This window comes from Phymastichus coffea, unplaced genomic scaffold, assembly GCF_024137745.1.
Source record: "Phymastichus coffea isolate CEN01 unplaced genomic scaffold, Cenicafe_Pcof_1.1 PCOF00089, whole genome shotgun sequence".
Classification (NCBI taxonomy): Eukaryota; Metazoa; Arthropoda; class Insecta; order Hymenoptera; family Eulophidae; genus Phymastichus; species Phymastichus coffea.
In genome coordinates, this window is record NW_026706900.1 from 29,476 (window position 1) to 53,065 (window position 23,590).

The following is a 23,590-nucleotide window of genomic DNA, read 5'->3' on the forward strand; positions in this document are numbered from 1 at the left end:
GCTAATTCTAATAAATTAGCCCATTCAATTTTTTTACATTTTACTAGAAAAATTTTTTAAATATTCACAAAGGGGGTGATGTGCTCTTTCTAGGGAGTCGTTTGATTGTGGTGAAAATGCGGTTGTTTCTATTTTTGCAAATTTAAATCTACGAGCAATGGCTTTTAAAATTTTACTTGTAAAGTTTGCTCCTCTGTTGGTGAGGACTACTGTTGGTGAACTGAAAATACATATAAATTTTTTGATTAGGGCATCTGCAATTGTTTCTGCCGTTTGATCACTGAGTGGAACAACTATTATGAATTTTGAGAGGAGGTCTTGTATAGAAAGAATGTATTTGTTCTGATTATTAGTAACGTTTAGAGGTCCTACTATGTCCATTGCGATTTTGTCGAATGTTTTCATGGGAGTGTCCGTTATTATCATTGGTTGTCTAGTTTTTATCCTTTTTAGTTTGTTTCTTTGACAAATTTCACAATTTTTAATACGGTTCTCTATATCAGTTTTCAGATTTTCCCAATAGTATTTGTTCTTTATTCTGTTCCATGTTCTGTTCATTCCCGAATGTCCTCCTAGTGCTCTTGAGTGATATTGGTCGAATATATTGTCTCGGTCTGTGAGTTTTACGTAGTCGATGTAATTTAGGCAAATGATAATTTTAGTTTTAGAAGTTTCGAATGTTGTTGCTAGAATGTTTTCTATTTCGGTCCAGTGTATGTTTTTTAATTGTAGGTCTTTTGAGATACTGAATGTTTTTATTTTCTTGCGAATTATTAATGTTCTTAATAATTTGAAGAGACCTTTGAGATTCTCCTTTATCCTCATAGCGGACTGTCTTGTGTCAAGACAGGCTATGAAGATATTTTTTGTTCTTGACTGTATTATTTCAATTTCCTGGGGTTGTAGATTTTTGTCTGGTTGTATCTGTTTGATTTTTATTAGTCTTTCTGTTGCGTTATCTAATGATTGATGTTTGTTGTCGATAATATGTATAATGTTGTCTTTTCTTGATTCGATGGGTTTTCTCGTAAATCGAATGTTATGTTGATTCTGTGTTGTATTTTCGTTATTTTCCATATGTACTTGTGCTTGTGTAATATTTTTATTTCTATTTTCATTTTCTTTGTCTTGTTTTCTTGTTATTTTGATTTGTTCCTCTTGTTTTTCTTGTTCATTTGTTATTTTTTCTTTTGATTCTTGTTTTGCTTTTTGTGCTCTGGTAACTGCGTTTATTTTTATATCTTCTATCGGATTTCGTGATAGTGCATCGGCATTTGTATTTATTTTGCCAGGTTTGTAGATAATGTCATAATCATAATCTGCCAGTTTTAGTCTTCATTTTTGTACTCTTGAATTGTTGTCTGCTGATTTGAAGGATAACAATGGTTTGTGATCACTAACGACGGTAAATTTATTTCCATATATGTAATTTTTAAATGTTTTTATTGCGAATACTATGCCAAGTGCTTCTTTTTCGTATGTATGGTATTTTTTTTCTGCTGATTTCCAGATTCTTGATGCGAATGCTATTGGTCTGTCATCACCGATCTCTCCTTGAGAGAGTACACAACCCAGCGCGTAGTTTGAAGCATCTGTTGTAATGATGAATGGTTTTTCCATATCTGGGTATGGAAGAACTGGAGTTGTGCATAGGGCGTTTTTTAATTTTTCAAAAGCTTCTTGTCTTTCTTCAGTCCAAATAAATGGTTGTTCTTTTTGCAGTAACTCAATGATAGGTTTTGCTATTTGTGAGAAGTGTCCAATAAAGCGTCTGTAATAGCTTGTTAGGCCTAAAAATTCTCTGATATTTTTGATAGTTTTCGGGATAGGAAATTTCTTTATTGCTTCTATTTTCTTTGGGTCTGTTTTGATACCTTCTTCACTTATAATGTGGCCTAAGAATTCTACTTCCTTTTGGAAAAATTTGCATTTACTCGTTTCAATTTTTAATCCTGCTATTCTTAATTTTTCTGCTATGAGTTTGAATCTTTCATTATGTTCTTCAACCGTATTTGCAACGATAATTATATCATCGATGTACAGGTAGCAGAACCCTTTTTCCAATAGGTCTCCGAGTACTTTTGTTAGTGCTCTTTGGAAGACTCTAGGTGAGTTTATTAGTCCGAAAGGTAATACTTTGAATTCAAAACGTCCCAAGCCAGGGATACTAAATGCCGTTTTATGTATATCTGAATCTTTCATTTTTAATTGATGAAATCCGGAAACCATATCGATGGTGGTGAAAACTTTGTTTTTTCTTATGCAGTCGAAAATTTCCAATATGTTAGGTATAAGATATGGGTCTGGAATAGTTGTTGCATTCAATTTTCGATAATCTATCACCATTCTCCATTTTTTCTTTCCGTCTTTTTTTAATCCCTTTTTTGGCACAATCCATACTGGCGCGTTAAATGCACTTGTTGAGGGTCTAATTAAGTTATTTGTAATTAGCTTCTTTGTTTCATCACATGCGATTTGCTTGAGTGTATAGGGCAGAGGAAATTGTTTAACATATACTGGTTTATCATCAGTTAAATTAATTTCGTGTTCTTCTATGTTGCATTGGCCAAGTTTATCTCCTTCTAACCAGCATATGTCTTCAAATGACAGTATTAAATTTTTTATGTTTTCTTTTTTTCGTTGAGTCAGGTGTTCTAAATTTATTGTATCTATCAATTGCTTTCGTCGTATTGTTATTTCATGTTCTTGTGTCTCTTTTTGTGTAATTGAGTTGTGCGTAGTTGTAAATATATGTGTCGATTTTAAATTAGTTTCTTTAGGTGTGAATTTTTCATTGATGTTTTTGAAGTTATTTTCTATATCATTCATAATGTGAAGTTTCGTCATTTTGTCATGTTTTTCGGCGATCTCTCCTGCAACGTTATCTCTCAACGTGTCGCAAAAATTTGAATAACCATTAATAGTATTGTTCTCCTTGGTTTCATTGGATTCATCTTCCAGGGCTTTATTAATATTTCCAATAAATTGTGTCAAGCTTGAGTTATAGTTAGGTTGAGATATTTTGTTTCTGGATTCTTATATATTTGATCATTCGTACTATTTTTCGTTTCTTTTTGTATGCCACTTATTATATTTAAGATTTGAATTACATCTTTATGTATTGATACTTCTTTGCCGTGTGTAATCGTATTTGTTTCGATATCATTTTTGCTTACTATGTATCTTTTATCAAATGCTATGGGTTTCCATGTGTCATGATGTTCATTAATTTCTTTTGATGTTTGTACTGTAAATGTGTTTGTTTGATTTCTGCTAGTGATTTCTTTTAATGGCACTTTTTGATTATTTATTTCCAAGTAACCTCTATCTAATCTTAATTTGTGTTTGGATAAGGCATTTATTCCTATTATTCCATCGTAAGGAATAGAAAAGTTATCTGTTGTTACATGGAAATCAAATGGTTCATCTGCAATATACATTTGTGTTGAACCTATTGTTCTTATGGCGTCTTCTGTGATTCCTGATATAGATATTTGTTCATTTCTATTTAAATGCTTTTGTGGAATGCTGCTATTCTTGATAATATTTAGTTGTACTCCACTGTCTACTGGTAGTTGCAGTTTGTTATTCGAATTTGGTTCAACTATTTCTATGTACTTGAGCAGGTTTTTTAGTTTGACAATGTATATTTTGGTACAGTCATTTGTAATTTGTTGGTTAATATCAGTACTATTTTTAGCTATATCTGTCTGTAGCATGGTACTCTCTATTTCCTTTATATTGTCTTTAAATTTGCTGTATGTATCTATGTGATTTTTTGTTTGTGTTGGGAGAGTGAGTGTTTTGTCGTGGAACGTTCTTATTGTCTGCTCATTCTTTAGGCGTTCCTTCCCAAAGGAGCTTCAGAGTTTTCCGAGTTTGTCCCATGTTTGCGACATTGTTCTGTTGTATGACCGACACCTTTACAGATTCTGCAAAATATTCTTTCTTCTTGTAATCTTTTAATTTTTTCACAGTTATCTATGTTATGTCCTGTTTCGTTGCAACCTTCGCATGTGATTGAAATATTTTGAGGTGGATAATTTTTTAATGCTTGTAGTTTCCTACATTCACTTGCTGTGTGACCTATATTTTTGCAATAAGCGCAGAATTTTTTTCTTTGATCATTGTTAAAATTGTTTCTGTAGCCGTTGTTGTGGTTTCTATTGTAGGTGTTATAGTTTTGCTGATTTTGCTGAGGGTTTGCAGATTGTTGTGTATTCGCGATTTTTCTGCAGAACTTTGCTGTGTGACCTAATTGATCACATAATTGGCACTTGTAACTTGATTTGTTTCTTTGTTCTGTGAAATATATTCACGCTTCTTCACAATCTTGTTCTTTATGTCCCTGTTCTTGGCATAGGGTGCATATTCTATAAGGTGATCTATTTTTACCTGTTGTGCAAAATTTGATAGAGTGACCTTTTTCATTGCATTTTTTACAAAAGACCTCAGGGCATTTTTGCGTTGAATGACTTCCTTGTTCACAAATATCGCATTTGTTTACCTTTTGTGTGATCTTATTTTTACACTTGATGGCTTCATGTCCTGTTTCTCCATATTTCCAGCATTTTATGTAGTTGGCAATGTAGGGGCATTGACCTACCTCATGTCCTAATTCTTGACAGTATTGGCAATGGATATTTCTTCGTTTGTTCAGTGGGCAAGCGCTTATTGAGTGTCCTTTTTGGCTGCAGTATTGGCATATCAAATTGATTTTGTCTAATGAATTTTTACAATTATTAGAAAAGTGATCTGATCCTTTACAATAGACGCATGCTGCAGAATGGCAAAATAGCGCTTCGTGTTGGGGGTCATGGCAAATTTGACATATCATGATTTTTTTTTGGTAGTTCAGGTCTATTATAATAATCATTGTATTCGGTATACGTGTTATTAATTGTCATATTGTCTGTTGCTTTTCTAATATTTATGTCATTTTCAATTTCTATAGCTTTTTTGGACATTTCTTGTAATGTTGTCTCGTTGCCCAGTTCGTATTTTATCTCCGTTCGCATTCCTTTTTTAAAAAATTTTGCTGCGTCCGCATCTAATTCTTCGTAGAAATTCTTCCTGGCTATTTCATTTATTTCTTGTATTCTGTATATTTCTTTAATTCTAATACTAATTGACATAATCTATTTGTGTATTGAATAACTGATTCTGTAGTTCCTTGTGTTATTTTGCGTATCCTAGCACGCAGTTCGTGTATGTCTTCTCGAAATGGGTATAGACTTCGTATTGCTGTAATTAATTCGTCTATTGTTTCTACAGAGCTGTTTCCTAAAGCTTTTTCTGCTTCTCTCTTCATTCTCACTTTCAATAGTTCTACTACATTATGTTCATCTTGGTCATCTACTAAATTTATTACTCGTCGTAGTCTCCTGATGTACTTTGCGGGTGGCATATTTTTGCCATCGAAGTCCGGAACATAATTTACCAATTCCTTGAGTGATAATTTGATTGGGTGTGAATTTGCTATATTTATTGGGTTTGTTGCTGGGCTTGTGATACGTTGATTTGCTTGAATTTGTCTTTGAATTTGCTGAGTGTTTCTTTCACTATCCTTTTCGTTTATGTATTGTGTTTTGTTTATTTTTCTAATCTCCTTTTTTGAGTCTTCGATGTTCTGCTGTTGGTTAAAGGTTCGTCAGAGTTTTTTGATAATGCGTATTTTGTGTAGACAGATTCTTCGTTTGTGTTTATGTTGAATAATATATCTTTTGGTGTCCCTAATATTAGACTTTGTTCACCTAAAAATCCTCCAATGTCTTAATATCTATCGTGTTTTTCTGAGTCAAATGAGACAAACGTCTGGTCTAATAGTGAATATTTGTCTGAATCAGTGTAGTCGGTTTTGTTTGTTTGTTTTTCTATTAAATCAACTAATTGGTCAGCTGTTGGTATGATTTTCTTTATTGGTCCTGTGTTTTTCTCTTTTCCTACGATTTCTTCTTGGGTGTTGGTCTTAATCGGCGATCTTTGTAGCTTGTTACTCTTTTTGAAAGCTATCTCATCCAGTCCTTTTTCTAAAAGGTCTTCTAATTTTGGATTCTTGTCGATTTGTGATCGCGTAAGTTTCCTAATTATGGATGATGTGTCCTTCGTTGTGCTGGACTTCTTGCTCATTTATTGCACTTTCGTAATAAACGGAATAAACAAAGGGAATTCGACAAAATCAAAATAGAGTGAAGCAGGGAAAATATATAAAATAAGAAAAATTATTGTTAGTAAAAAATTATGGTAGAAGTATATGGAAACACAATTACTTATTGAGATGGCAAAAATAATATAAAAAAGGGGAAAAAGAAAAGAAAACAGGAAATTCTATCTACGTATGGTATTTGACCTACTAGCTGAAAATTATTTCTCGGTCACTTATTTCTGCTGTTGTCTTAATTTCTCAATTTTGCAAAATTGCAATTTTGAAATTCGGTCACTATGAAAGAAAGTGACGTGTGCTGCTTACTTCTGTAATACAACACCTACTCGTATATCCGCGGTTTTCGAACTCTCTTTTCCGTTTGACGTGTTAATTCATTAATAAGAACTAAGTTTTAATATGTATCAAAATAATTTTCTTTATCTCAATCGAATGTATTTTTCGTACCGGAACCAATTGTTACGTCTCGTGCATCAACTACGAATAGCTAATGAATGAGACGTTCCAATATGTTGACTAGTGGTTGGATATGTCTCACTTATAATAAATGTATGTGAAAATGTATGTCTGATAATTGTACTACCTTGATAATCGTAGCTTTTAATTGTTGATAAAATGGAGCAGGCTCTAACTGCTTGTTGAATTGTATGAGTATAGCAGGCTCTAACTGCTTGTTGAATTGTATGAGTGTAGCAGGCTCTAACTGCTTGTTGAATTGAATAGGATAGGTTGTTGAATAATACTTGCATGATATTACTTTGTAGCAGTCGCGAGTTTATTAAGTAAAATGATCACCAATTGTCGGACCAGTGTGTACGGAGTTGAGTCTTACAGGTACTTATTGACTGACTGACGGACTACTGATCAACTGACTGAGTAATTTGTTCATTGCTTTTTATATCTTTTATAGCTGTTTTCAGGTCAGTATTGCGATATTGTGTGACATTTTTGTTTTCGCTGATTATAAATTCTTGCGTTTTGGTGACTTAGTTTCGGAGTGTGTTTCGACAGCTTTTTGCTGTCGTGTGAATACTTTAGCAGTTTTGAATGTGCATATGTTACAAAAAGGATGCTTCGTAAGGCTTAATTTCGGAGAGTCATTTAACTCGCGTTTAGTTAGCTTTTGCTGACGTGCGAATAGTTTAGTAGCTTTGAATTTCGCGAATGTGCATTTTATAAAAAGGATGCGTCGTAAGACGTAACAGCAAGATAAACAAGTACATTGCATTTTAACAAATTTCTTATAAACTACGGATTATTCAGAGACATTCAAGTGTCTTATCCATCTGACTCCTAGACGTGAGAATGTGCCAAAATATCTCCCAAAATCTGTTGTTAATACTTTTGCACATTCTCGTGTATCTAAATATCTAACATAGTTTACGAGGTCTGTCCGGAAAGTATCGGGCCTACCTTTATATTTTCATGCTAGCATTATTCTTTATCATCTGGTGGGTGGCATCCTTCAAGGTAATCCCCACTCGATTGAATAACATGGTTCCATCGATGTTTCCACTTTTCAAAACAGTCCTGGAATTTAAGGCTAGCCCTAAAACTCACTTTTAGGGATAGCCTTAAGTACACTCGTCGCACTGCTTTCAACCGTTGTTTTGTCATCGAATCGGTGTCCTTTGAGTGGTTTTTTTAGTATTGGAAACAGACAAAAGTCACAAGGGGCTATGTCGGGACTGTATGGAGGTTGTCGAAGCAATGCGATATTGTGTTTGCTCAAAAACTGCTGCACAGGATTGGATGAATGCACTTGCGCATTATCGTGATGGAGAAGCCAGTCACCACTTTCCCAAAAGTGCGGCCGTTTTCTTCTTACTGCATCACGCAAACGTTTCAAAATTTGAACGTCGTATTCTTTATTGATTGTCTGATCTGTTTATGCATATTCGTGATGTACAACACCTACACAATCGAAAAAAAGAATCAACATTGCCTTAACATTGCTCCGACTTTGACGTGATTTTTTTGGTCCTGGCGATTCAGAATGCTTCCACTGTGAAGATTGTTCTTTTGTTTCAGGATCATAACCATAAACCCATGATTTATTACCTGTAATAACTTTTCTAAGCACATTATCATCATTATTGACCATTTCCAGATTGTCCAGAGCGATTTCTAAGCGTATGTTCTTCTGCTCTGCTGTGAGCAATTTAGGGATAAATTTCGCACACACGCGTTTCATTCCTAAATTTTCGGTTAAAATTTCTGAAATGATAGTTTTTGGTATCCCAAGGTCTTCTTCTAGTTCTCGCATAGTTATACGAACATCTTGTTCGATTGCAAGTCGCACCCGCTCAATATTATCTGCGGTTTTTGTCGTCGAAGGTCGGCCGGAACAAGAATCACTATCGACAGAAGTGCGAACATCCTTGAACCGTTTATACTACTCTTTTAATCGTGTTTTTCTCATACACTCGCTTCCGAAGGCCTTTTGCATCAGTTCAATAGTTTCCGAGCTCGTTTTTCCGATTTGAAAGCACAATTTGATGCAAATTCGTTGATCTTGTTTTTCAGTCATTTTTGACAATATCAAAATCCGACGAACCCGAAAAAGGCACTGTAAACAAAGACACCCTGCGCATGAACTATACGTCTGGCAGGTGTCAATAAGTAACCAATAGATTCGTGAGGCTTTACTGTTGACTTTTCTGTCCGGTAGAGGTCGCTCGAACACTATTGCGCGAAGATATAAACGTAGGCCCGATACTTTCCGGACAGACCTCGTATTATCATAGATTCCGGGTTACTTTGTTACATGAATTAATTTAGTAAAATCTCACTTTTTTTCATTCCTATAATTCTACCAATTTGATACTAAACGCCTTTTGTAGCTTTTACATATCTCCATTACCACTTTCAAAGTCGTGGCCAGACTAATAGTACAAGGAACTCTACTTGAGAAAACTTAGTGCTGTATGAACTAATTGGTGAACATTGAAGGTCATGGCACTTCTGGAGTTTAATACAATTCAGTCAAAGCTACTGTTATGTCTAGGCGAGGACATGTTACAGCCAGACGTAATAATATATTCAAATATTGTCGCGTTGGTAAAGGTTGGATCTTAGTCAGGAGTTAAGCAGAGGTTGGTTAAAGGGATAGCGCCTTTATTATACGTAGGGCGTTTTAAGTAGATAACATAGTTTCTTACCTTATTAGGATTGGATTTCAGAAGAGGTCTTTTTACGAACAGTCTCAGCTGTTTGCGCTTGATTTAAGGTTTATTGTTTAAAGACAAAAAAGACAATAAAGAGTATAATCCCGGTTCTAAGTAGCCGGATAGTTAGACTTAAAAAATAACTTTGCGAAACTACCAAACTGCTAAGTTGTCAACTGTGTACTGCGTACTGTGTTTTACGAATTCCAATCCAGCCGTTTTATACCGAGGGCTGATATGACCCTTTCTGTGTTTTCGCCAATTTAATATGCGATGAGTAATATTCGCGGAAATATTATGGAGACGTGCTTAGTCTAATCTATCCCGCTAGATAGATTTACAAATCTTCCCGGGAGGGTTGGTACAATAGAAAATTAAATTACCGATACCTGGTTTGTTACCATAACTCATAATTCGTGACGTAGTTATTCTTTCGTATCGACGTGACATGCCCACCCTTCGGAGTTCTTTGCTGATAGAGCAAGTGACTAGCGTTCTCCGAACGCTACTGCAACTATTTGGTATGAGTATACATTTTTGTTATCTTTTTTTTTTGCGTGTCTTATCATTCTACATACATATTTGTCAAATTTTTTTGTGTTTTGTTATATATATTTTATATATATATATATATTTTTTGTGTTGTTTTTCTTTTTTGTAATTATTATTATTATTTATTATTATTCAATTATTCTAAGAATAGGAAGGACTGGGGATAGGATTACAGCAACTCCAAACGATGAACCTGCAAGCTCCTCTGGAACCTACATAAAAACTCCTTGCCCATACCTCTGGCACAAGGGGCATTGCTGAGCATAAAATGCTCCTGGTGGACACATTCGGCCTCCATGGCTAGTTGTTGCTCCTTTGAAGCGGCTGCGACGCGTGCTCGGCAGAAGAAGCATCCCTACCAATGTGCGGTGTCTTGTCCGCACACACGGCATGGATTGAAAGGGGCTCGTCCGAATCCCTCTCCTCCATAGGTTTCCTTGAAGACGAAACTTAAGTGCAGGTGTCCGTGATGAGGCTCCTTGAAAATATACTGCATCAGCTCGTGGTAGTTCCAGCCTCTATCGTCGTCTAATAGCGGCAGTTCGAGATGCTGCATGCTCGTCTGGGCCTTCCGGTTCTCCCATCTTGCAAATAGTCGTCCCATTGTTGCTGCCGACTTCCGACTGTTCCATATCTGTTCCGTCGTTCAGGATCGATTAGCCTTCTTGCATGGCGGGCCGAGTGTGGTAGTGGCCGTGCGTTTCATCGTGCTGATTTTATGGAGTGTCTGATATGACAGGGGGGTATGTTAGCGTTTTTATACCTTTTTTATTTTAGAGAGCGGGAAGAGTTGGACGAGTGTATGTCGTTTCGGATTTTTAGAGTGGGACCACTTGCACGGCCACGGGTGGGGAGTGAGGAGTGTCGTAGTTAATTGGTAGCCTAAAATATTTTCCGTCAAGTAATGTCTGTGCAAATTTGCAGATCATTTTTTTTGCGGAGTTAAAGGTGGATTAAGTTCTTGCATTGGTATATTTTCAAACCCGCGGTCTTTGTGACTGCACACTCTATATGCGCTGAGTATGCAACTTACTGAGATTATGGATGCGATAAAGATTACAATGGTTACTCCTAATGGTAAATACGCGTGTAATAATTTCGCTTGGTCCGAGTGTTCGTATGTGTTCTGATTATTATTTATTTTTGGGCTTTTTATTACTATTTTGTCTGTAGTTATCAAAGAGATTTTCGGAATTACAAAATTTTCCGCCTTTAGTTTTTTCTTAGCCCCTAAATAAATATGGTGGCATGTTCTAAGTTCGCACGGCTGGGTAATCTGTATTAATACGGTACCATTCAAAGGAAAGGGTTGTACTACGCCGTTACAATTAATATCAAAGGAAGTATTGAGAGTCAGTGAGTATCGCAAAACATTATTTTGTAACGTCGGTATAAGATAATAGTCAGTTTCGGAGCTAGTTTCAAGTTGGCAAAATACAAGATTTGACTCTTTCGGTGATGTTAACAGGTTAAACTCGCAGGAATTATTCTTTGGCTTGTGTATAGTCGGGCGCGGGCACAGATAGAAGGAAAAAATACGTTTACACTCGTTATTAATTAAATTCTTGCTTACAAAGGCATGGCTTTTCCCTCTGTCACAGTCACGTAATCACTTTATGGTCTAATGAACTTAGCGATTTGGTTAGTTTTGTTAGGATACTGAAATACTAGCAGCGAATATAATTTGAAACTCTGTGTATTGCTGCTTGCGACAAGGGGAAAAACTAATTCGACAATGATGTTCTTACGAAAGTAGACTACGTTAACTTTTGCAATTTGTTGTAGTGTTATGATATTGATTTTTGACATATGTACTGGCAACTTTGAATTAGTAATTAGCGCTTTTGTCGCACGCGGCCTAATGAGTGGGCTTGGTGGGAGAGCCCGGCGAGAGCGCGAACGCTGACCATGCGTCAAGTCGCGTGAGGCAGTTCCCGGAAGAAAATTGAGGAGAGAAGTTGGAAGTAGCAGCGCAATGAGAGAAGAAGAAGCACACGTGCAGGAGTGACCAGACCAAGGCGAGCCGAGGCAACGTGTGGCGGCAACACCTGCAGCAGGGCATTCAGTGACGCCCCCGCCGCCATGCACGGCATGACTTCCAGTGGGTTCACCACGGGCTACGCCGAGGAAGACGTCCAGCCAGCGGCCAGGTCAACTACCCGTTGTCGGCTCATCGCCAAGGACAAAGTTCAGGTTATCTCTCTCTCCCGGTATTTCTCTCTCTCTCATGGTGATGCGCGGCTGCGTAGGAACGATACGTAGCCAGGCGATCATTTGCCGGCTACGCTCATCGTAATGCGGTAGAGAGGTTTCGACGTATTCTTTCCTTTGTGAGGAGGCAAATGGCCAAGGCGATTTAGTCGCCGGGCCATTCGTCCTCCCGCGTTAGTTTAAGTTGTTCTGTATATGTGCACGTGATGTAAACGTTATTGTAACTGATTTTGTATTTGTTTGTCTGAATAGATTTAAGTTGTATGTTCCAAGTAAAGAAAATTATTTATTCGTTCGACCTATCCTCTGGTTCCTCGATTGTTAAAGAGCGAAAGTGCCTCTCTTACTCTCCCCTTAATAAATTAGTGACGTCAGTGCCGAATAAGGCGCTACCCCGTTACAGCGTATTTGGTAAACGTGCACATGGAGGTAAGTAAGTTAGCGTTTGCCGTTTTGGTAGGCTCGAGTGGGCCTACTACGTCTATGCTAACTTTAAAAAAGGGAACTGTTGGGGTATCGGTTATGATCATTTTTTGTTTGACATTATGTCTATTTAATTTTCTCAATTGGCATGGTAAGCATTTTTGAATGAACTCTTGCACATCTTCCTTCAGATGTACCCAAGAGTATTTATTCTTGATACGTTTATAAGTTCTGTTGCAACCGTTATGACCGCCTATAGCTGAACAGTGGACCCCTTCGATTACTTGTTGACGATGCTCGATGGGGGCGAACACTATAAGTCCCTGACAAACTATAATCTTGATTTCAGAAGGTCCCAGTGTATTTTTTATTATTCGTAAAATTTCAAAGAAATCGACGAGCTCAATTCTTTTACTTTGGGCTATACTGACGGTTTTAATTTTATTTTCAGTTATATTTATTACTAATTGCTTCAGTGCCTGCTATATATAATTTCTAATGTTTTCGGTGGTCTCTCTAGTTTCATGACGGATTGGGATAATAAAATGCATCCTGTATCCTATTTTGATTGTAGTGGGAACGGCTAATTGCAATTTGTTCATTTGTGGTAGTTTATCATGTTTAAATAAACTGAGTGCACCTTCATCCAGGGGGGTACCAAATGTGTTAGTGAAGTACAAGTAATTGTCTCGCCTCATAAATAGTGCATCCCGACAATAGATAATGTTTTCATTGGGTAAAGTCACGGGTCCGGTAGGGGAGTTGGCTGAGTCTTCAAGCATCACGTCTTTTAAAGAGGTCATTTCTTGTTTTGGTTGTGAGTCCTGTTTATTTTTAGAGTCTTGATTATGCGTGTTATATTGTGTGCCAATTTTTTGCCTTCGGAGCAGTACGTGTTTTCAGTAACTGTAGGGTAATTAATATTCGTGTCAGTTTCCGTTACTGACGTGTCTACTTCCTGAGGAGGCGGATTCTTTTTCTGACGCGGCAGGAGGGACTTGATGGCTTCCAAGTATTTTGCACTTGGTTGTCCGCCCCTTGCGCATCGCGTGGTCATGGCGTGCGTATTTCCTGGCCTTTTTGTATTATCATCTAGTCGAGCTGTCAAGACCAGTGCTTGAACCGGATCTTGCCTAGTTGCTTGTAAATGCTTATTGAGCTGTTCGACTTCCTGTATAGGATTTCGAGAGAGCGCATCTACATTAACATTCGACTCTCCTTTTTTATATCTGACTTCGAAATTAAAATTTTGTAACAATAGTCGCTGATTAGTTGCTTGTGAATTTGGGTCACTTATTTAATATAGATGTACCAAAGGTCTATGGTCAGTAATGATGATGAATTTTCGGCCGTACAGGTAACGTCTGAATTGCGAAATACTCCATACTATTGCTAATAGCTCGAGCCGGATAGCGGGGTAATTACTTTCAGCAGGTGTGAGGGTACGTGAAATGTATGCTACAGCGTGTTCTCAGTCTTGGTCGTCAAATTGGGAAAGCGACCCTGCGATTCCGATTTTAGATGCATCAGTGGTAAGAAAAAATGTTCTGTCGAAATCCGGATGTCTGAGCACCGGAGGTTCACATAATTTATCGCGTAGTGTGTCGAAAGATTTTTGCTGCTCTTCCGCCCAAACGAATGGCTGGCGTTTCTTTAATAGAATAGTAAGTGGTTTTGCGATCTTAGCAAAATTTTCTATAAATCGTCTATAGTATCCTGGCAGGCCGAGTCATTGTTTAACATTCTTTGGTGTGCGCGGGACCGGAAATTCTTTTACTGCGCGCAGTTTATCGTTGCACGGGCGTAGTCCGTCTTTCGAGATTACATGTCCGAGGTATTCGATTTCCGGGCGTAGAATTTTGCATTTCTTCGGATGAAGGACCAGATTAGTTTCACGAAGGCGTTTCATTAACTGGATGATGCTCTCGCAGTGTTCGTCGATGGTTTAGAATATACGCAAATATCATCGAAAAATGCTACTACATTTTTTAAGTCTGATATTAGTACATTTATTAGAGACAGTAAAAACTGGGTCGCTAGTTTTCAGTCCAAAGGGCGAGCGACAAAAATGATATAGGCCTGACTCGCATTGGAATGCGTTTTATGCCTGTGTTCCTTTTTAATACTTATCTGATGATATGAAGAATACGTATCAAATGATGAAAATAGTTGCGCACCGGCATTCGTTCAAATAAGTCGACAGGTAGAGGGACTGGGAAATTATAATCTGGAATAATTTTATTTAGCGCGCGATAGTCAAATACGATGCGCGGCGGTTGCGGTTCGCCATCTTCCGTATTCTTCTTGGGCACGCAAAAGACTGGTGTGCAATATGCGCTTGTTGATTTTTCAATAATACCTCTTTCTAGCAATTCCTGCATTTGTTCATTTATAAATTTACTGATCTGCGGGGGGTGCCTAAACTGTCGTAGTCTGATTAGTATTTAGGAGGTAGTATAGATCTCGTGCTCGATAATACTCGTGGCCCCGAGCTTGTCGCCCTTAATAAAAAATCTGTCGCTGTAATTTTCGACGGTTTCTTCAATTTTTGTTCGTTGATCTTGTTTGATATGGTCCAATTTAATCAACTGAAGTAACTTGTAACGTGGTTTTCGGAGACCCGTTACACATCGACGAGCGGATAAGGAAGCGTCAGGAGCCGCGCACACGAGCGATAGGTAGCGCGACAAATGTAAGGACAGAGAGAGAGCTAAACACAAACGACGCGAGAGAGGGAGTAGCGGGACGCCGAAATCACGAGCGCGACCGCGAGAAAAACCGCTTTCGGACTCCGGCTACGGAACGCATCGTACGCGAACAGCGACAACCGACGTGTTCTAAGGGCGCCTGAGCAACTCTGTAACCCGACGAGTAGCACGCGGTCAAAGCCCTTCCTGGCAGCGCACACGAGGAAGTAAAGCCCGGAGACGAGATCGAGATTCAGCGTAATTCGACGAGCGATGTGAGTCTGTTAGACCGATTATTCTCTCTCTCTCTCCCAAATATTAAAGCTGTAAATACGCTGCTCGGCGGAGCAGCAGCGATTGTGATAATCCACGGCGAAACGAGCGATCGAGTGGCGCGAGACAATCTCAGATTTTGTATCATCGCACTACAATAAAGATATTGATAATCGCTACCAAAATCTTTGACGCCCGCTAATCTAAGCCACGGATCCCTCATCAGTCGACGCATCAGCAGGAGCTCTTCGGACCACGCCTCTCCGCGGGCAATCGCGTGCAGACGCGACTGCATACTATCTGAACGAGCCAGGCAAATATCCTCCTGCAGGGAGACTTTCGCGGATAAATCTAACATCGATTTATTAAGTTCTAGGGGATCCCGCACGCGAAAAGTACCTCCTCACAGTAGCGCCCAACAAGTGGGTTTTTAACTTAGTGTACGGAAATATTACGCGAGTGACAAATAATAAGCACTCCCCACAGCGGGACAAATAGAAAGCAACCAATAAAAATTGAAAATTTTTACACGTAACATAGAGTACACGGTTGTCTGGATATTGAATACGTCATCGTATTAAATTAGTGCATAATTTGTGGCTTGCGAATATGGAAATACATTAAAGTAACGCCCAAAAATTAGTGTGACTTGAGAGCACGAAGTAAGAGCTTAAAATTTGGATATATAGTATAGACGAGAAAGTCAAATTCAAATTCAAAAGTCAAATTCCAGCAAAAACAAGACGCAAGGTTAAATACCTCGCGCTCAAAACTATTGTGCTCAAAGACAACACTAAGTTAGGCCAACGCTATTGAAGGCGAAAACTACCTGTGTTTACGTTTGCGCGAAGACGCGCGATACACCGAACACGATTAGTTTATCGATAGCATAGCGTAGCCAGACGCGACGCGAAATAAATTTTTCGAATCCATGAATTTGAAGAAATAGACTTTAATGCAACTATTTTTGCTGCATTGTTAGATAAATTCTAAAAGGGCCGAAAAGAAAGCTATAAAATTTAGACTAAGAAATTCATGAGTCCGGAAAACGTATAACGCGAACATATTATTAAATATTATCTTATATTTTTTATGTACTACCTTTTATTTTACATTTACTATTAAATTATTAATTTCAATATTGCGTAGAAACTAATACGCAGTATAAAAATAGTTATCGCAACCGACGATAACAAATACAATTCCTCTTGCACTTTTCAATTATCCATATACAAAGTATATATCCGAAGCGTATATCTCGTTATAAAAATTTTTTTTTCTTTGTAATAGCTACTCATTTTAATTAATAGACCTCCTCACAGTGGCCTTAAAAACCAATCTTTACAGTGGCCCTTGGAGTAATAATTACTCAATACCTCATTGTTTGTCCAAATCAAAAAAATTATAAGAGACGCACATAATAAATCCAAAATAAGTAAAATTATACATAATAACATAATAAGCCTTACTAAAATAAAAGAAGCATCAGAAAAGTAATAAATTACCGAATATATAAGAAAAGTTTTACAACAAAAATTTTACATTAAAAATTAGTCACAAACGATATAATCACAGTTAGTTACAAACGATATACTACAAGTTGTAAAAATAGAAAGACACACCTCCTTACAGTTAAATAAACTTCAGTACAAGATAATACACAGACCGGATAAACTATTACAATTATAATTATTAACGAATAGTGAGTCAAAAAGCCAGAGCCAAGAGTTCTCTGCCTTATTAATAAACAGTTGGTCATTACAACCAAAAGTAATTAAGCGACTTTCTTTTACATACTCTTCACGAGAAATTCGGACATAACAAATTTTACGATGCCGTGGACAATTGAAGAAGCAAGAAATTAATTAGAACAACTAAATAGAGACGGACTAGCTAGCGCACTTACGGCGCTCGGACTAATAGACGACGGTAATAGAGAGTCTAAACATAATAGATTGACGCGAAGACTGATCGGCGAATACGAAAATGATGATTTTAGATTATTGCACGATATTATCGATTTATTAGGTTCTAGGGGATCCCGCACGCGAAAAGTACCTCCTCACAAACTGTTTGACTCTTTCGTGACGATTATTCGTTTCTGGGTTAACAAGCAGTGCTGCGCAATGCGCTCTAGGTACTTTTCCCCTAACAATCGAGCGGGCCGTTAATAATGCATTTAATGCGTTACTAACTATATTTGGCTTTTGTATGTTACTTTATAATTTAATAATTGGATCGAGGTACCTATTTAGTATTTCGAGCAAGTATAAGCGATCGCTATTAATTTCAGATTCTTTATTATTTAGGTAACTAATAATACCGCTAGTTAATTCTTGTATTGACGGGTAAACTGATTCTGATTTTTCTGATTTTTTAATCATTTCTGATGCTTTGTTTCAAGCGTAGAGTAAATCGGATTCGTTTTTCGGAGTTTGCATGCGCATGCCAGAAGTTACAGATACAGAGTTAATTTTTTCTGAGTTCTCGGAAAGGTAGTTAACAGACAGGTTGTACAGTTTGTCGGAATCTGATTTTTTTTGTGCTTCTCGGATTTTGTTTTCAGACAGCTGAGGTATATACTCTTCAGGAGTCAGTATGTCACCTTGTTTTATGGCCTTTTTTTTACATGGGTTTTGTATACAGGTACGTTCGTCCTCTGAGTTTCGACTGCTAGGTCCAGTAGTTTTCTAGTAGGATCGTCGACCGAATGCAAGGTGTTATTGCCAGGCTGTACCTGTCCTTCGTTTGCGAGAGGTATTTTGCTGGGTGCCTGGATAATTTTTTTTGTTACGGGAATAGCTCCAATGTAACAGCACTTACTTTCGGTGATAATTGGGAAAAACAAGTCATTAATTTTTAAGAGATTCTTGGCGTAATCAATATGTGCTCTGTATTTTTTTAATGACTCGCTTCCTATTACACCGTCTTCTAATATAGGAAAATTTTCCGGTACTAAGTGAAAATCTAGTACAAAGTTATAAAAGGTTAACGAAACGTTTCCTAATGTCGAGATACTTTCTTGCGAGATCCCCCGTAGTTCGTATCTGTCAAAGATATCTATGTGGACACCGTCTGGTTTGCTTGAAATTTTAAGTAGTGAGACTGCTGCCCCGGTGTCTACGATGAAGCTAAATTTTGTTTAGTTTTTTTTATTTCAAGTTGAACTGTTGGTGACTGACTGTTAAAATGTAAAAAGATGCTTTTTTGTGCGTGCGACGTTTGAGGCGCTGTATTTACAGGGGTTCCCAGGCAGCGCCGAGTGTCTGGGAATCCTTGTCTTTTTCCGCCTGTTGTAATTTTTGATTTCTGAGTTTTTGTTTTCCGCAATCACTCTTCCAGTGTCTAGTTTCTTTACAGTAATTGCAAATCGAGGAATTAGTTTGTTGTAACTTTTCTTGCAAATTTAAATTGACTGGGGCGCTTGTTTTTACCTGATTTTGGGCGGGCTAAAGTGGCTGATGGCTGGAGCGGGGATTAGTGTTATTGTTAGCTGCCGCGCGAGGCTCCGCCCAAGGCTGCTGTTTGGGCTGCTGCCGTTGCTGTTGCGTAGTTGGCCGAGTTTGATTTTGATTCTGCGGTATCCGATACCAACAGTCTTTAGCTGTGTGTTTTGGTCTATTGCAAATTTGGCAGATGCTACTATCTTCCGCTTTCATTAATCGTACCGGCTCTATTTTAGGTTGGATTAGCGCTTTTATTGTTTCGCTTATTTCCTCAGGTTACTGTTCGTTAAATTCTCGTTCAATTTCTATTGCTTTTGTTGTAGCTAATTCTAAATTTTTGGCTTCCCCCATATGTGCTTCGATTACCCAGTATAAACCGCGAATGAAGAATTTTACTTTGTCTTTTTCAAGTTGGTTTTTAAATCCAGCATAGTTTCAATTTTCCCTTACTGCTGCTTCAAAAAGTTCGTCAGCCACTGTTTTCACTCTATTAGAAAATGTGACTACATTCTCACCACGTTTCTCTTTTAATGTTGCTAATTCGCCTGTTAATTGATTACAAGTTTTTGCTGATCCGAACAGTAGGTCTAAAAATTTAATCATTTGTTCTACATTATCAAACCTTTTTCCTTGCACGCTTTTAAGTGCTTCACCGCTTAGTTTAATTTTAATTAACTTGGTGAGATCATTTTCATTGATTGTCGGGACTATGCTGCGTGCCTCTCGACAACCGTCGATAAATAAGTGTAAGGTATGTTAAATCCGTCGAACTTAGGTACGAAGTTAACAGCGTCTTTGAAGCTAAAATTTTTTATTGGTGATACTATGTTTTGTGTGGAATTCATTAGTCCAGTTCTGAAAGTCCTCGGCGTATAATACATAGTAAATGGGCTGCTTGCAAAATTAGTTTTGTTTGTAGGGGCAAAATGTCGAGTTGGAGTGAAATCAACTTTTTCCGATTTATTATGAGTCATTTCTGGTGATTTGGAAGCGGACGGTGTGTTAGTCATAGATACGTTTGTAGTGGGCGCGTTGTACGTGTCTGAATTTTCAATTTCTGTCTCGTAACCCGTTTGATTTTCGATGAGCTCGAGTATTGGAATTTCAGTGTTATCTAATTTTAATTTTTCAAAATTTATATCCGTAATAGCGTTAAGGAGGAATGCTGGATTTAAATTTTTACTAGTCATTTCAATGAGGATGTCAAATATTAAGTCATCATTACATAGAAAGTCCAATGGGTTTGTATCAATGTAGTCTTGTAAATTATATTTTAATCTTTGTAATTCTTCGACTTGGGTAATTTGCTTTGTTTCGGTGGGTGGAAATCTTTGATGCAGATATGTGAGACATTCTGTAAGCGTAGGTTCCCTGTTTGTTGTAAAGTTTGGTTCTATTTCGCTAATTTTTTTTGTTAGTATTTTGAGTGTGATTAGTTTTCGTTCGTAAGGTGTTTCGACCATTGTAATTTTGCGATAAGATCCTAATTACCAAGAAATGAGGGGCCCCTAATTGTTATGTCTAAGCGAGGAGATGTTACAGCCAGACGTAATAATATATTCAAATATTTTCACGTTGGTAAAGGTTGGATCTTAGTCAGGAGTTAAGCAGAGGTTGTTTAAAGGGATAGCGCCTTTATTATACGTAGGGCGTTTTAAGTAGATAACATAGTTTCTTACCTTCTTAAGATTGGATTTCAGAAGAGGTTTTTTACGAACAGTCTCAGCGGTTTGCACTTGATTTAAGGTTTATTGTTTAAAGACAATTATAATACTTAACAGAGTATAATCCCGGTTCTAAGTAGCCGGATAGTTAGACTTCAAAAATAACTTTGCGAAACTACCAAACTGCTGAATTGTCAACTGTGTACTGCGTACTATGTTGTGCGAATTCCAATCCAGCCTTTTTATACCGGAGGCAGATATGCCCCTTCCTGTATTTTGGCCAATTTAATATGCGATGAGTAATATTCGCGGAAATATTATGGAGACGTGCTTAGACTAATCTATCCCGCTAGATAGATTTACAAATCTTCCCGGGAGGGATGGTACAATAGAAAATTAAATTACCGATACCCGGTTTGTTACCATAACTCATAATTCGTCTCGTACTTATTCTTTCGTATCGACGTGACACTACAAATATCATTAATAACCGGTGTGCTTCACGTATTTGTTGTTGACTTATATTACTTTGTAGAAGAATGTGATAATCTCTCACTAAGTAACTCCAATGAATCGCGTAATATCTCATTCGAGGAAACATAAATAGAACAATCACGCTATAGTATAAGATCCAATTTTGGAAAAGGCCATCATCTTACTGCAAAAGTATTGAAATTAATTTATATAGTACTTAATAAAACACTAATCGTTTGTTGTGACCGTACTCTACTCTTACTACTTATTATATCAACACGATATCATTATATTTAGTTATCAATGCAACACATTTATGAAAGTAAAATGTTTGTAATATTATTCCGTTCTATGTTGGCAATCAAAAGTATAAGAGGTTATGAAATTGTGACGTCGGGGTCACTCTCAGGTACGCTTGGAGCAAGCGTAAACTCAGGGTTGCTCTGATTTGGCTATCGTGTAACACACAAGCCGGGACGAGCAATATTGTTGCGTTGAGAAAACTGTATGCTAACGGGGAATGTAATAACCAAATGTTATTACGAACACACCAGACTCACGCTTAATGTGTTCTTAAGGGACTTTAATGGAAATTCACCAGACTCACGCTTAATGAATTTCCAAAAGAAAGGCGGATTACTTAAAGAAAGAAAAGGATAGCCAGGTTTAAAATTTTACTTACTTTTATTTTATCAATTTAGTTATTATTAATGTTGCGTTCTCTCTCTGCTCTTTGGCCTCTTTCTCTCTCTATATGTTCTGAATATACTTGGGTGATTTGATGCTTGCTCCGGGACTCGCTCACTAGTAAAAACTTCTTATTACGGACTTCCTGGTGCTCACTCCGCACTTACTCTATCTGAACTTGACTTCCTCTAACTTAACTGACTGAACTGAACTTAACTTAACTGACTGCACTGAACTTAACTTAACTTAACTGACTGCACTGAACTTAACTTCCTCTCCAGCCTTGTACAGAGCTTTTTATAAGCCGTGGGTGGTTGGGTGGAAATCCCTTTCCTCAGGCCCATGAAGCGATAACGGCTAAATTTTGTATTGGTCGGAAATTTTCTAATCATATCCAAAATTTCTTTATTGGTCTGTGGGCGTGAATTTTCAGAGAGAGAAAGGGCGGTCCCCTTTTAACTTGGGCCCTTTTCTCCAGAGATGGCTCTCGGAGTGCCACTTTTAAGAGCAAGAGTAACGCTATAGCTTATAATTACTTATACATAATTGTACTAAACTTAATTAATTATGACGAAACATAGTGACTATTATGAACATTCAGAAAAATTCAAACCTTTTACGATTTATTATAAAATACATTATTGTTCTATTTTATTGGTTATTCGGTGACAAAAAGGTGCGCATTATAATGGCTTACAAAATTGATGAAAATCTATTTAATATTACGGATATTTTCTTAAAAATCGGTGGGAAAAAAAAAATAGATTGCATTTTTATGGTCCCCTTCCATTATCGGCGTGTGATAACACTTCACGATGTATACGCGATGATCGTAGGCCCCTGTCAACACATACGTGTGGGACAAAGCAGGATAGAGCGTTGATTGTAAGCTTGAGTACGCAGGCTCGGGCCACTATCAAAGTTTATATTTCGAATGCGTTTTCATCGTGGGAAATCAGGAAGGTTCCCACTCCGTTCGTCATATTTAATAATTAAATATAAAAAAAACTAAGTTATGGCTAGCCGTCACAAAATAAAAAAAATTTTCTCATTACAGACCGTGTAAAAGCATAATTTTCAAATAATACTACACGAGCATAAATAAGGAAATTACTCCTATCACCACACTCGAGCATTACAAAAATTTTATTTACGAAATGCAGTCGATTTCAAATCGTTGTAACACTAAATCGAGCTGGCAAAAATTAGTTTATATCTGATATTTTGACAATAGTCCCAGTAAACTTCTTTTTTCAAGAGTCTTCTGACCACAAATAAGTAACAGTAGTTCCCTCACTGAGTTTGTTGGTCTTGTTATCTTTCATGATCAAACGTTCTTAGATCAAACATACCATCGAATCACAATTGAATAGGTACTGCATGACTTTCTCGCTCATATTTTCGCTTGTGAGGAATTATTCAAATTACGAGTTGGAAGATGTTATTAAGCGACTTAACATGCGTCCATTGGAGTAACCTATCTCATAACTTAAAAAAAATTATCGTTTTTTTTAATGCTCTGAATAAATAAACATTTGCTGTTGGTTTTCTTTTCGTTGCAATTTGAAGTAACATTATAAATTTCAAAGCTACAAAAATAAGTTGCGATAAATGATAAGTGAAGTTAGAAATGTTGATGTATCGAGCGTACAGGCGTAAGAATAATCAGGTAAAATGCATATATTTTTTTAGTTCAATTTCAATAAGCCTATCCATGGCAATCTGACTTTCGCAAATTGTTTGCTCCATATATTCTTAAGTTGAATGCGCAGATTCAAACTTTTTAACACACAATATTTATGATTCAATGTTTTGAAAATTGGTGAAATTCTACCATCGACTC